This window comes from Podarcis vaucheri, assembly GCF_965113315.1.
Source record: "Podarcis vaucheri genome assembly, chromosome: 13".
Classification (NCBI taxonomy): domain Eukaryota; kingdom Metazoa; phylum Chordata; class Lepidosauria; order Squamata; family Lacertidae; genus Podarcis; species Podarcis vaucheri.
This window is the reverse complement of record NC_138751.1, coordinates 9455405-9470019: the sequence shown is the minus strand read 5'-3', so window position 1 is coordinate 9470019 and position 14615 is coordinate 9455405. Positions and strand designations below refer to the sequence as shown.

The following is a 14615-nucleotide window of genomic DNA, read 5'->3' as shown; positions in this document are numbered from 1 at the left end:
GGACCCATAAAAGGGTGTGTGTCGCTGGGAGGGCTTCTTTAAATGACAGACCCACTGGTGAAGGCATTGCTTTGAGCATATTCTCAGTTTAGATCACCTCTCTTTATCTGATTCCCATCACTAGATGCAAAGTTGATGCAAATTCCTGTCCATAAAGCTTTCTATTTAAATAGCTCCACCCACACCAAGTGTTCAGATGCCCAGCTGGACCAAATTCAGCTGTCAATCCAGAGGGAGGAGTTTCTCTCTGCAAACAATGAAGGCCCCCTTTCTTTTTCTTTCTTTGTTAGCAGTGCCGCTGTGTGAGTATCTTCCAGAGAAACATTTAAAAAATCAAATGTTACAGATGGACAAATTGCATGGTAACCAAAGTCTTGTTGTTGGCTTTAGATGTCCACTGCAGTGTCCAACTTGTGGAATCTGGACCAAGGACTGTGAATCCCGGAGGGTCCCTGAGACTAACCTGCACTGTCACTGGGGATTCTGTCAAGAACTATAACTGGGACTGGGTCCGACAGGCTCCTGGAAGAGGACTGGAATGGATGGGCCAGATATACTGGGCTATCCTCAAATGGAGCATATACTACAACCCACCACTCCAAGACCGAATCACCCTGAGTGCCGATTCCTCCAGAAATACATATGACCTGGAGCTGAGATCTGTGACAGCTGCAGACACGGCTATATATTATTGTGCCCGCAAGACACACAATGACATAAACCAAAGGAGAAACTGTATAAAAGGGCAGAAGCATCTGTTACTGGGGTGAAGTGTAGGAGCATCTTCTAAGATTCTTTCTGTTTCTCACAAGGGGGCAGCAGTGATTTAAGGACTAAGAAGCTATTGACCACAACTGAAATACAGCCTTGTGAGATGTTTTGTGGTTACAGCTGCATGCCTGACTACTGTTTTCTCAGCTGCCTCAACTTCACTGGCTGCATGAGAGTTTGATTCCAAAACCGAATCGCACAGTACTAAAACAGACTATTAAACTTGTGATATTACCATACAAAAATTTCCCCTCCCCCCAAAAAAGCTGAGGGGTAGGCAAGGGATGGGCCTGCGGACCTTCTAGGACACCCACAGGTGTCCGCAGAACTCTAATTGTGAACCACCGCATCAAGCCATAGAGAGTTCATATGACAGAAATTGGTCCAAGCACATATACACACACATTTTTTTTAGTAGTCATCTGCATAGAAGTTATGTATAAAGAGTCACACCACAGCTTCTCTTCCAATTTAAACATTACTTTATAGCAGACTGACCCAAGTACACTGAAACCTATTTCAGAATATGGATAAAGAATGCATGCACAATTTATGAAATTGCCATACCCAGATGATAAAATAAGTGCAAAAATCAGAGGCAGACTGCATTCTTTCAAATTTTCGGGGCTGCGCTGGGTAAGGCCAAAACTTGGTGGCCTCAACCTCTTACCTTCCCTTATGCTCAATTCACTATAGATAGATAGATGATAGATAGATAGACAGATAAACTTTATTTGTATTAGGCAACGGCCATAGCAACATAAAACAAGCAATATATACAATTAAAAAAGACAACAATGGGTAAAAAGGACAATCAAATGACCAAGATTATCGTTCAGATAAAAGGTAAAGGGACCCCTGACCATTAGGTCCAGTCGTGACCGACTCTGGGGTTGCGGCGCTCATCTCAATTTATTGGCTGAGGGAGCCAGCGTTTGTCCGCAGACAGCTTCTGAGTCATGTGGCCAGCATAACTAAGCCACTTCTGGTAAACCAGAGCAGCGCACAGAAATGCCGTTTACCTTCCCGCCAGAGCGGTCTCTATTTATCTACTTGCACTTTGATGTGCTTTCGAACTGCTAGGTTGCAGGAGCTGGGACCGAGCAACAGGAGCTCAACCCGTCATGGGGATTTGAACCGCCAACCTTCTGATCGGCAAGTCCTAGGCTCTGTGGTTTAACCTACAGCGCCACCTGTGTCCCTATCGTTCAGATAGTGGCCCTTAATATCATTGCACCCTTGATAAACCTAGCAACCTTTGCTGTTGTCTGATCATTTTGATCTGATAAAAGAAGGAACCATGTGGCTGCAGATGGGCGGCCTGGGATGGTAAGTAAGAGTGGGGTGATGATCTCATTCCTCAGATCTTTGTAAAGGGGACAGGACAGGAGAACATGAGCCACTGTTTCCAGATTGCCATCTCCACAGGGGCAGAGTCGTTTCTCAGGTGGAATCTTTTGGTATCTGCCCTCAAGTATGGCAGAGGGCATCACATCCTATCAGCTGCTATACCATGCACTGGGTGCGGCAGGCTCCTGGAAAAGGACTGGAATGGATTGCATTAATATGGCCTGATAGTAGCCAACAATATTATGCAGACTCAGTTTAAGGGTGCTTCACCGTCTCCAGAGACAACCCTTCAAACATGCTGTAACTGCAAATGAATAGCTTGAAATCAGAGGACACTGCTGTTTATTACTGTGCAAGAGACACAGTGAAAGGAAGCGAATCTGAAGCCAGACAAAAACCTTCCTTTGCCAGTTGTCTGGACTGGTTCAGCTGCAACCACAAAAGTGTGGAGATGGAAGATAAATTGTATTGATTTTGTTGGCACAAATGAGGCATGTCTATTGTTCAAAATGGAATGCTCAGAGTAAGCCTAGGCTACCTTCAGACACCACTTTATTCTATTTCTCCAGCAATTCATTTCCTGCTAAGTTCCACTTCTTGTGTGATCATTTATACAGTGCAAAATTCAGTTCTGGTAATCAAGGAGAATCTTGTTGTTGTTTAGTACTCATTCCTATATTGATTGCTTCCATGAAATGTCTATTTGCATGTTTGCAACTCTGTTAGCTCAGAAGATTGTGGCAGATTTGAGCTTTAATTTTCCCACTGTTTTAATGGATTACATAAAAGGCTGCAGTTCCATAATGCAACAGGTGCAAAAGGAATATTAGAAACCAGGAAAAAAGCACCAGCTATCTAATTTGAACTGTAGTAGAACATCAGAACAAAAATAAAATAAATGGGTTTCTGAACAAGAATAGACCAGAGGTTTTATTCTTCCCTTCTCAGTTATATAAACTTTTCACATATTGGTTTAGGTTGCTTAGGATGTATGAACAAAACAAAATCTATTAGCATATATAGTAACAACCCAAGCGGAAGTCTTGAATAAGCCCCTGGTATCCATTCCATTAATACCACATTGGGAATATATATAAAAAAAAGCATCGCTGCTAAAAAAGCAGCAAGCATAGCAAGGCTGATCCCCAAAGGTTCTTCAAAAGAGAGAAAATTTATAATCTTGGGGAGGCATCTTTCTTGATCTTTGTTTGGATACTCGTTTTCTGGGCATCTGAAACAGTCATCCATGTCTGATGGGAGAAAAAAATGTTGCTCACATAACTATGCTTATTCTATTGTTGACTGAGGTTTTTCTTTTGTCCCAGGGATCTTTGACCTGCCAGTCTCTGACCATTAGTTCCCAGTGTGAGAGCTGGTCTTGAAGAAAGGCATTTTAGTATTATCTAACTATTCTTCTTCTTATCCTTGTTCACCATCTGCATCTATGTTAATTAACATTTCCAAGTAACAGAGGAAAATACCACTAAAATATCAAACATAAATATTACGCACACACACACACAATTTTTTCTTATCAAATGTTAGGAAAAATAGTAATTTGAGACTGATGTGATGTGGCAAACTGAATTTAAGATTCATCCATCTCTTTTAAAGGGATTGGAGAGCTTTTCTTTTTTTAGACAACACATCTTTGTACTGTTTAAAGGAAAATACAGGAAAATACCCCCTTCATGGATCACTGCCTTGCCGTGGTGAAGGGGCTTGAATAACTTAGAGAAGCTATGAACTATGCTGAGCAGGGCACCCAAGAGGAACAGGTCATAGTGGAGAGTTTTGACCAAACGTGATCCACCTGGAGGAGGAACCGGCAAGCCACTCCAGTATCCCTGCCAAGAAAACTCCATGGACAAAGACAACAGGCATATAAAAGTTATGACGCTGGAAGATGAGCCCCTCAGATCGGAAGGTGTCCAACATGCTACTGGGGAAGAGCGGAGGACAAGTACAAGTAGATCCAGAGCTGATGAAGCGGCTGGGCCAAAGCCGAAAGGACGCTCAGTTGTGGATATGCATGGAAGCGAAAGGAAAGTCCAATGCTGTAAAGAAAAATATTGTATAGGAACCTGGAATGTAAGAACCATGAACCTGGGTAAGCTGGATGTGGTCAAAAATGAGATGGCAAGAATAAATGTTGACATCCTGGGCATCAGTGAACTAAAATGGACGGGAATGGGCGAATTCAGTTCGGATGACCATCATATCTACTACTGTGGGCAAGAAACCCGTAAAAGAAATGGAGTGGCCCTCATAGTCAACAAAAGAGTGGCGAAAGCTGTACTGGGATGCAATCTCAAAAATGATAGAATGATCTCGATACGAATCCAAGGCAGACCTTTTAACATCACAGTAATCCAAGTATATGCACCAACTACTGATGCTGAAGAAACTGAAATTGACCAATTCTATGAAGACTTACAAGACCTTATAGAAGTGACACCAAAGAAGGATGTTCTTCTTATTATAGGGGATTGGAATGCTAAAGTAGGGAATCAAGAGATAAAAGGAACAACTGGCAAGTTTGGCCTTGGAGATCAAAACGAAGCAGGGCAAAGGCTAATAGAGTTCTGTCAAGAGAACAAGCTGGTCATCACAAACACGCTTCTCCAACGACACAAGAGACGACTCTACACATGGACATCACCAGATGGGCAACATCGAAATCAGATTGATTAAATTCTCTGCAGCCAAAGATGGAGAAGCTCTATACAGTCAGCAAAAACAAGACCTGGAGCTGATTGTGGCTCAGATCATCAGCTTCTTATAGCAAAATTCAAGCTTAAACTGAAGAAAGTAGGGAAAACCACTGGGCCAGTAAGATACAATTTAAACCAAATCCCTTATGAATACACAGTAGAAGTGAGGAACAGGTTTAAGGATTTAGATTTGATGGACAGAGTGCCTGATGAACTATGGGTGGAGGCTTGCAACATTATACAGGAGGCAGCAACTAAAACCATCCCAATGAAAAAGAAATGCAAGAAAGCAAAGTGGCTGTCCACCGAGGCCTTACAAATAGCGGGGGAGAGAAGGCAAGCAAAATGCGAGGGAGATAGTGAAAGATACAGGAAATTGAATGCAGATTTCCAAAGAATAGCAAGGAGAGACAAGAAGGCCTTCTTAAACGAGCAATGCAAAGAAATAGAGGAAAACAACAGAATGGGAAAAACCAGAGATCTGTTCAAGAAAATCGGAAATATGAAAGGAACATTTCGTACAAAGATTACCATAATAAAGGACAAAAGTGGTAAGGACCTATCAGAAGCAGAAGAAATCAAGAAGAGGTGGCAATAATGCACAGAGGAATTATACCACAAAGATATGGATGTCTCGTACACCCCAGGTAGTGTGGCTGCTGACCTTGAGCCAGACATCCTGGAGAGTGAAGTCAAATGGGCCCTAGAAAGCACTGCTAATAACAAGGCCAGTGGAAGTGATGGTATTCCAGCTGAACTATTTAAAATTTTAAAAGATGATACTGTTAAGGTGCTACACTCAATATGCCAGCAAGTTTGGAAAACTCAGCAGTGGCCAGAGGATTGGAGATCAGTCTACATCCCAATCCCAAAGAAGGGCAGTGCCAAAGAATGCTCCAACTACCACACAATTGCACACATTTCACACGCTAGCAAGGTTATGCTTAAAATTCTACAAGGAAGGCTCAAGCAGTATGTGGACCGAGAACTCCCAGAAGTGCAAGCTGGATTTAGAAGAGGCAGAGGAACCAGAGACCAAATTGCAAACATGTGCTGGATTATGGAGAAAGCTAGAGAGTTCCAGAAAGACATCTACTTCTGCTTCATTGACTATGCAAAAGCCTTTGACTGTGTCAACCACAGCAAACTATGGCAAGTTCTTAAAGAAATGGGAGTGCCTGATCACCTCATCTGTCTCCTGAGAAATCTCTATGTGGGACAAGAAGCTACAGTTAGAACTGGATATGGAACAACTGATTGGTTCAAAATTGGGAAAGGAGTACGACAAGGCTGTATATTGTCTCCCTGCTTATTTAACTTATATGCAGAATTCGTCATGTGAAAGGCTGGGCTGGATGAATCCGAAGCCGGAATTAAGATTGCCGGAAGAAATATCAACCTCAGATATGCAGATGACACAACCTTGATGGCAGAAAGTGAGGAGGAATTAAAGAACCTTTTATTGAGGGTGAGAGAGGAGAGCGCAAAATATGGTCTGAAGCTCAACAGCAAAAAAACGAAGATCATGGCCACTGGTCCTATCATCTCCTGGCAAATAGAAGGGGAAGAAATCGAGGCAGTAAGATATTTTACTTTCTTGGGCTCCATGATCACTGCAGATGGTGACAGCTGTCACGAAATTAAAGGATGCCTGCTTCTTGGGAGAAAAGCAATGACAAACCTAGACAGCATCTTAAAAAGTAGAGACATCACCTTGCCAACAAAGGTCCGTATAGTAAAAGCTATGGTTTTCCCAGTAGTGATGTATGGAAGTGAGAGCTGGACCATAAAGAAGGCTGATCGCCGAAGAATTGATGCTTTTGAATTATGGTGCTGGAGGAGACTCTTTAGAGTCCCATGGACTGCAAGAAGATCAAACGTATCCATTCTTAAGGAAATCAGCCCTGAGTGCTCACTGGAAGGACAGATCATGAAGCTGAGGCTCCAATACTTTGGCCACCTCATGGGGTCACGAAGAGTGAGACACGTCTAAACGACTAAACACACACACAGGAAAATACAATTTTGAGTCATTTATTATCCTTGGTGCAGCCAAGTTCCCAATTCTTCAACACATGCATTTACCATAGTTTTTGTATTTTTTTCCATCATGTGATGACTTTGGACTGTGTAAACTAACCTTGACCTATGAAAATCCCAAGATGCATATGTATTCACATTCCATTAATCTTTTATCTGTAAGATATATTGCATGAAATTTAATCTCCGTTTACACTGGTCATATTTGCAGCAATAAATCACCCACCCTTTTGGTGTGAAATCTTCCCTTCTGCACACTGAGCACAGTCATAGCAACAAAATTTCTCTCCCTCATTCTTTTTCTTCTGATAGCCAGGGGGGCAGGAGTCACTGCATACAGAAAGGGGAGGTACCTATCAATAAACAAGACAATCAGATAAATTCAGAACGCTTTTGATCAATAACTGCTATACAAAGAAACAACTGATCAGTCAGCATAGAAGAATGCAAAACATGGCAGATGGCATGAGTTAAGCTAGTTTTTTCCTAATCATGGCAAATGCCATTTTTGCAGAATTATATTGGTTGAAGGCAACCTAACAATTAATGAAATGACATTAACTTCTCCACAGGTACTTAATCCAATAGGAACTGTTTTGACCAGCTTGGTGGTGACCATAAACAACTTTCTTCATACTCTCCCACAGCCCAACAAAATTTCATTATTCATAAGTGCTTCACTTCTGTACAAAATAGTTGTGAGCAACAGATACATTTTTCACTTAATAAGAGTCCTTCAATGTCAGGTCAAAGTCCCATCTAGACCAGCATCATCTTTGCATGGTAGCCACCTGGATGCCCATAGGAAGTCCACAAGCAAGACCTGAGTGCAGCAGCACTCTTCTCACTTATGATTAACAGCAGCATAGATCCAGAGACACACTGCTTCTAACACTGTTAGTAGAACATAGCCAACGTGTTTAGCAGCTTTCAAGTTACATTCTCCATGGATTTGTCTATTCCCACTTCAAACTATTTAAATGGGTAGCCATCACTACGTGCATTATAAATGCACACAACACATATGTGTACACTTACATATGCTTCAGGTTACATACGCTTCAGTTTACACACTCCACTAACCCAGAAATAGTGCTTCAGGATAAGAACTTTGCTTCAGCATAAGTACAGAAATCAGGCTTTGGTGGCACGGTGGCAGCAGGAGGCCCCATTAGCTAAAGTGGTGCTTCAGGTTAAGAACAGTTTCAGGTTAAGAACGGACTTACGGAATGAATTAAGTACTTAACCCGAGGTACCACTGTACAGACTGATCTTGGTAGAGCTGTTCACAATCCATTTTCAGTGTTTAACTGTTAAAACCCTAAATTACTCCCCCCCCCGGTTGCTTTCTTTGCAGGCCCTTTCCCATGACCCTGTCCCAGCTAATGAAATGAAGCAGAGGAGAGGGCCTACTTGGTGGTGGCACCCCACTTCTTGATTCTCCTCTCCAAAGTTTTTTGCTTTGCCCAAACAACATTAACAGGTAAGCATCTTCTTGAATATCTTATTGTTCTCTTCCTTCTGGTGCTTCAGCATTTCCCACCAAGTTTCCTTTGGACAGTTTCATGTTGTCCTTAAATTGTTCATGTGTTCATACAGATTTTAGATGGAGTTTTGCTGTTGTGATTTAATGTGTGGAATTATTGCTTGCATTCTGTATGTTAACAATTTCTGTGAACCAGCACTGGAGCTGTTTAGTATACAAATGTGATATTGGGATAGGTGATAATGGGAATGTAAGAGTCGTTGTAGGCTTCACCAAAGGAAGCATACAGCCCCAATATCATCCATTCTGCTGCATGGAACACACACAAACACACACCAATATGCCCAAGAATACACAACCTGGTTAAAATTTCTGCTCCACACAATTGATGATTCATTGATGGTGAAATCTTTCCCCTCAAAGGCACTGGGATTCACGTGTCCCACCTTTACTCGAAGAAAGGAGGTATTTGGATATATGACCATATTGGTTAAATCAAATCCTGCAAGCAATTCCCCTTTATTATTAAAAGTCACTGTTTCCCCAGCAGCGTTGTTAAATGAAGTGCCTTGAAGAAATTGGTGGAGCTAATTGACAGGGGGAAAGGAGACATTAGTTTTATATAACTGATGTGCTGAGAAAGGTCTGCCCACATCAAATAAATAACGAGACCTTGAAGCTTAGTATGGGTGCACCACCAAGACCCTGCATAGATCTTGTCCCCATCTCTTCTAGTCTCCTGTCCTTTCAGGAGAAGCTTTGATGAAGCCATCCCCTGATGTCCAAGATGCCTTAGCAGGTTCACCAAAAGTTGTTTTCACTTTTCTTCCCCCTCTACTCACATTCTATCTGCATGGCATGAAGCTACATAAAGATAATGGTCTTCAAATAAGAGTTTTCTCCAAGTTAGTACATCATAGGTGAAAAACGGCTATATATCCATTCACACCCAATGAAGCAAAGCATTCCCAGATGGCTGACATAACAGGTGATTAGGTCTTCCCACACTATTGGGTGGCTTGATGGTTGGGGAGATGTGCAAAGCAGCCCCCAAATTACTCACTGACAGAGCGGGTGAGGCAATTAACACTATTTCAGTGGCGAAAGACTAGAAATTTGCAGCTCACTTTTCCCATGCTCCACGTATAGGTAGAAATGTGAACCCTCCCATGACTTTCTCAATCATTAATATGTGCATAACTTCTACAGGTATTCAAGGAGAACACATTTTGATGCTTTTTCTCTATGTATGAATGCATTCCTGGCAATGAAGCCATTCTGTGGTGACAACATTACCTGCCAGGGCTGGAGATCTTGAAATTCAGACCTTTTCCTCCCCCCCACCACTCTATCTTTCAGTGTAGATGAGTTCATGGAATGCAAAGCATGTGCCACAGCATAGACAGCATTGTAGACACTGTAACTATGACCTGTCATGTCCATTTCAAAAACAGGTCCAGGAAGACTCTCCAGCCTCTCCTGTCCAATACATGGTCTATCTACCTCCAGTGTTATGCTGGGGTTGGAAAATGTACATCCGAATGCTTGTTCCCAAAATCCTTGGAGAAAACCATCTCCTCGTCTCCAATAAGGTTTTATGTTGTGAAGATAAGCCTGAAATCCTAGACGCCCACTTGCATGTATAGCAAAAGAAATAGCCCCCTGGAATATTTGAAAATTACGACGTGTTATAAAGCCTGTTACTGAAAAATCAATCTGGGCTGTTGTAATCCAGACCTTCCCAACAGATATATTTCCTCTGTATTCCAGATCTGCAATTGGCACTAAAGTGCTCAGCCACAGAAGGGTCATGCTTTCACCATAGATAATAATTGCTCTAGCTTTTCTATCCATGAAAGAATGATAAATGTTTGATGCCATATCGCTCAGAATATCAAGGGAAATGAATCGTCCTTGTTTCTGGAGCCTTTCTGTGAAAGCTGAACATATCCCGTGCTGAGAAAGCAGTGGCTCCAGGTTCTGCAAGAAATGGTCTCCACTGTCATCAGCAGCAACTAGGAGCCCAACCCAGGTCCATCCAAAATGTTGAAGCAACTGGATAATCCCACTGTACTGATGGGTTTCGCTTGGGACCATGCGGTAAAAGGAAGGGAAATTCTTTGTGCTACTTTCCTCTGGGGCAAATGAGCCGAATGTGAGCTGAAAGAAAATGTACAGATAGTTTAGAGATGGGTTGCAATTTGTGGTGGGCAAAAACCCCTCACTTACCTTTCCAGAATCTTTGCATAGAAATGAAAGTGGTGCCAGAGCTGTCCTGGGTGCTTTATAGAAGCTTTTATAACTCAGGGATTTAATTACATGCAAAAGAAGGGGTCCTACTCTTGGAAAAGTTGGGTCTTGCTTTTTCAATATCCAATAAGGCTTTGTTTTTCTGCAAGTCGTTTTCAGCCTCTTCCTGAACCACAAAGGCAGTAACAGGATGACAAGAGGAGAGCATGTCTTCTCCATGAACAGATGTTACCTGTGGAATCTTGTAGAGAGTTAAGATGTCTGCCATGTGGAAAGAAATATCAGAGCTCATTCCCCCAATGACAGCTATGAGTTTTTTCTGAGTGCCACATTTGTAGTTGGGGATAAATCTATGTGAATTGAAGAGCTGGTCCAGAGTGGTGCGGTAGGTCATCCTTGCATCATAGTAGCTGTCACAGATGTGGAACCCAAGTGTGACATTGGGCAAGATTTTTGGGTTCTTGTTGACCTCGTTTACAGCAAATGCCAAGGCCAAGGCATGCTGGTAAGACTTTGTCACTACACTGCAATGAGAGTTACATTTTCTTTCAGTGGAGAATTCTAAAGCAAAAGAAATTGTTTTGTCACAATACATTTCTGTTCAGGCTTTCTGTAAAGCAATCTAATTCAGCCATGCAAGACCATCAAGTTCCTGCCACCATGGGGGGGGGGATTTGCAGAACAAACTCAACAATGCTTGAGAACTATAGAAAAAGAGGGTTTGTTATGGGGAAGATGGAAGAAATGTGGGTGGGGGAGAGGGGATAAAATAAATTAAAATGATGGATCACATTGACATGGATAATGAATGACAATTTGTCCTCCAACACCACAATGCCCCATTTGGGACTGAAGGACGAAATTTAAGAAATGTAAATAACTGAATAGAGATGTCTGATGTTGACATATTGCTTATAGGCGTCTTCTGCGGATTCTATTTCTTACAATTTCTAAGCCGTCTTACCTGATATGGGATGGAAGGTATCTTACCTTGGAAGATCGAAGCCCAAATCATTAGAAGGATGTTGTTCGAAGGACACTTCAGGGAAAAAGAAGATGATCTGAGAAGAGATGGCACCAATGAGGAGGTCCCCAGGCTCATACCATTCATGGGGAACAGGAAGGGGGTCATTTGTTGGACATTTCAGGGTATCTACTTTGCACACCATGTGGGGCAGCAGAAGCAGAAACACGACTAACACCACCATCTGACAGCAATTTTCTCTAGATGAAGATGCTGCTGTGTCTATCTGCAGCCTTATTCCTGACACTACCCTAATCAAACAATGCACATCAGGATATAGCTGACTCTGCCAATATGCCTGGTGAAGAGAAGAATATCACCTTTAAACTTAATATCTATACGCCTGCAAAACAAAACAAATCAGATGGTACATGTGATAACAGGGCTGTGGAATGAAACTGATGGGATCCTGGTTTCCTCTTTCCCTCAATCCTACCTCTCAATGACAAAACTGGTGGGATTTATTGAGCTAGGTTGTTTTTCCTACTCCCTTCCAGAAAGTTCGTGGAGATTTGCCAAGGAAAATGAATGGCAGTGAGCCAGATAATTACAGAGGAGGTAATTACCCCTGGCGAGGAGTTTGGTTTCTAAGGGATGACATGTGTCTTGCTCTCCCCCCACCCCCACCCCGCAACTTTTTTTTTTAGTGCAACAGTAACTGGGATGGACGTTCAGGTGATCACAGCAAAAAAACAACAACCCAAAAAACACCAGTAGGACAGCTGAGCCCAACCCAAAGGAGAAGACAGAAAGAAGGATGGAATATTTGGCCTAGAACTGATACAGTTTTGAACTCCTTTCTATGACAGGAAATGTCAAGTGTCTTTTCCCATGGTTCCTCTCAATATCTTGACTGATTTGGGTGTTATTTGCTTGTGGATATTGTACATATGAGAGTCACTCTTTTTTTCTTCATATATCTGCTACTTACAATACTGACATGGTCTTTCCACTTAGAAATATTTCAATTATATACCTCTGTGAAGCATTTTCAGAACTGCATTTTACACAGACACACAAAATATACAACAGAAGATGGACCCAGAGATTTTCCTACAGGACAGAATTGAGGGAACGTAGAAAGCTGTCTTATTCTGAGTGTTCCATCTAGTTCTTATACTGAGTGTTCCATCAAGTTGTCTACATTATCTGGGAAATTTAATTTCCAAGGGTGCCAGACAATCCCACTTTCCTGCATTTTTCTCCTCCGTGAAAGAATGATTGACTCACTCACCTTGAAAGGACCACTCATCCTGGTGGTCTTTCGATAGATTAGATTTTTTTGGTCCTCTTTGTGTGGGGGTGGGGGGATTCTTTGTTCCTTTCTTAATCTCCCCCCCAATATATTTTTTTTGAGTGGTGGCATGTGGTTTATCATTTGTTAAATAATTGTGTTATTTATGCCTACCATCTTCATTTGTCACTTTTTGTTCTGAAAATTCATTTTTTATATTACAGTACTCTCGTTTTACTCAACATCTCCATCCTGGCTTGTCCCCACGCTCCTTCACCAGTGCCTGTTTGCTTGCCCCAATTTTTTACCTGGCAGGCAGGATGGCAGCCTGCCTGTGCCTGAACTATCAGATATGTCACAGTGGGAGTGCTCCTCTCATGAAATATTTGTGGTACTTGGAGACAGTTGTACCCCTTTTGCCAGTTCACGTGACTGGGCTGAGCAGAGTTATTTAAGTCCCCTGTGTCCAGTCACATCCATGCCATGTCACTTTTGGGGGACTTACACTGGTCGCAGCTTAGCCAGCATCTTCTGAGACGAGATGATCAAATTAAATCAGAATATCTTCAGCTGAACTGGAGTTGAGGAATTAACATCTCTGAAGATTCATCACATCCTACCTTGCTAACCCTAGTAGCCTTTGTCACAGGATTGTCCCCTAAGTAGCTATTTTAACTGAAGACAAAGATTAATAGAATTTGTACTCACTTCAACACAAGAATAACTCTCTGCAAGGTTGTGGGTCCTCCCCTTTGTATTTTTGTGTTCAGGCAATGTCCTTTAGAAGGCGTCCCAAGGGCCCTAGGAATAATCAGACCTTCCTTTCCAAGGGAAAATTGATTCTCCATCCTCAGAGAAGCTGATGCCAAGTCAGAGTCCCCTTCTCCTCCATTGTGGGGTATGGAGATGAGGGATCCTAAACCTTTCCAGTCCCCTAACACCTTGCAAACAACAACAGCTAGTGATTGTGAACTGGTGAAGCTCAACTCATTTCCTGTCCTGTAGTTTCCATAAGACAGGTGTGTGTGTGTGTGTGTGTGTGTGTGTGTGTGTGTGTGTGTTTAAAAAAGTTCAACCCCAACAGCATACGGGTCTTTTGAAGGGACAGGTGGACTCTCCATACCCCAGTCTTATGAGTGCAGCTTAGAATAGATAGATACATATATTGTTGTTCTTTTTATCTTTTAAAAGCCACTGCCTACTGTCCATTTTTTTTTATAAATTACTTATCGTTGATAATGATCCAATAGTAATAACCTCCCTTCTTATTCTCACTGATATATGCAAAGTCACAAGAACTTGGACTTCTTGCTTCAGCTCTTAGCATCACACCTCTCACTTCACACATAATGCCTGGAACGGCACATTAAGTCCCTTTAAGAGCCAGACCATCACACCACGGTCTTTATTGCCAATGTTCACTGCACTAGTGGCTTCATTCTCGTGTATGTATGGCTTTACATCTTATTCTTTCCCTCACCCAATATGCTTTTCATGTCATAATTAGGGGCTCTTGCCTTTTCTATCTCATCTTTCCTGTTCCCATTCCAGGTGCCCTCACACAGGTTGTACTGATAGAGTCGGATCTAGTATTGAAGAAACCTGAAGGATCCCATAAACTGACCTGTGCTGTCACAGGATTTGATATTAAACACTACTATATGGACTGCGTCCAGCAAAAACCTGGAAAAAGTTTGGAATGGCCTCTTCACTACTATAGTGTTGGGAGCAAATACTACTACTCTA

The 14615-nt window shown here is 42.1% G+C and overlaps 1 protein-coding gene across 1 annotated transcript in view; it reads right to left on the bottom strand.

Moving 5' to 3' along the window:
* LOC309516863 (vomeronasal type-2 receptor 116-like) overlaps window positions 1-14615 on the bottom strand; it is a 345242-nt gene that overhangs the window by 77007 nt on the left and 253620 nt on the right. The window lies entirely within an intron of this gene.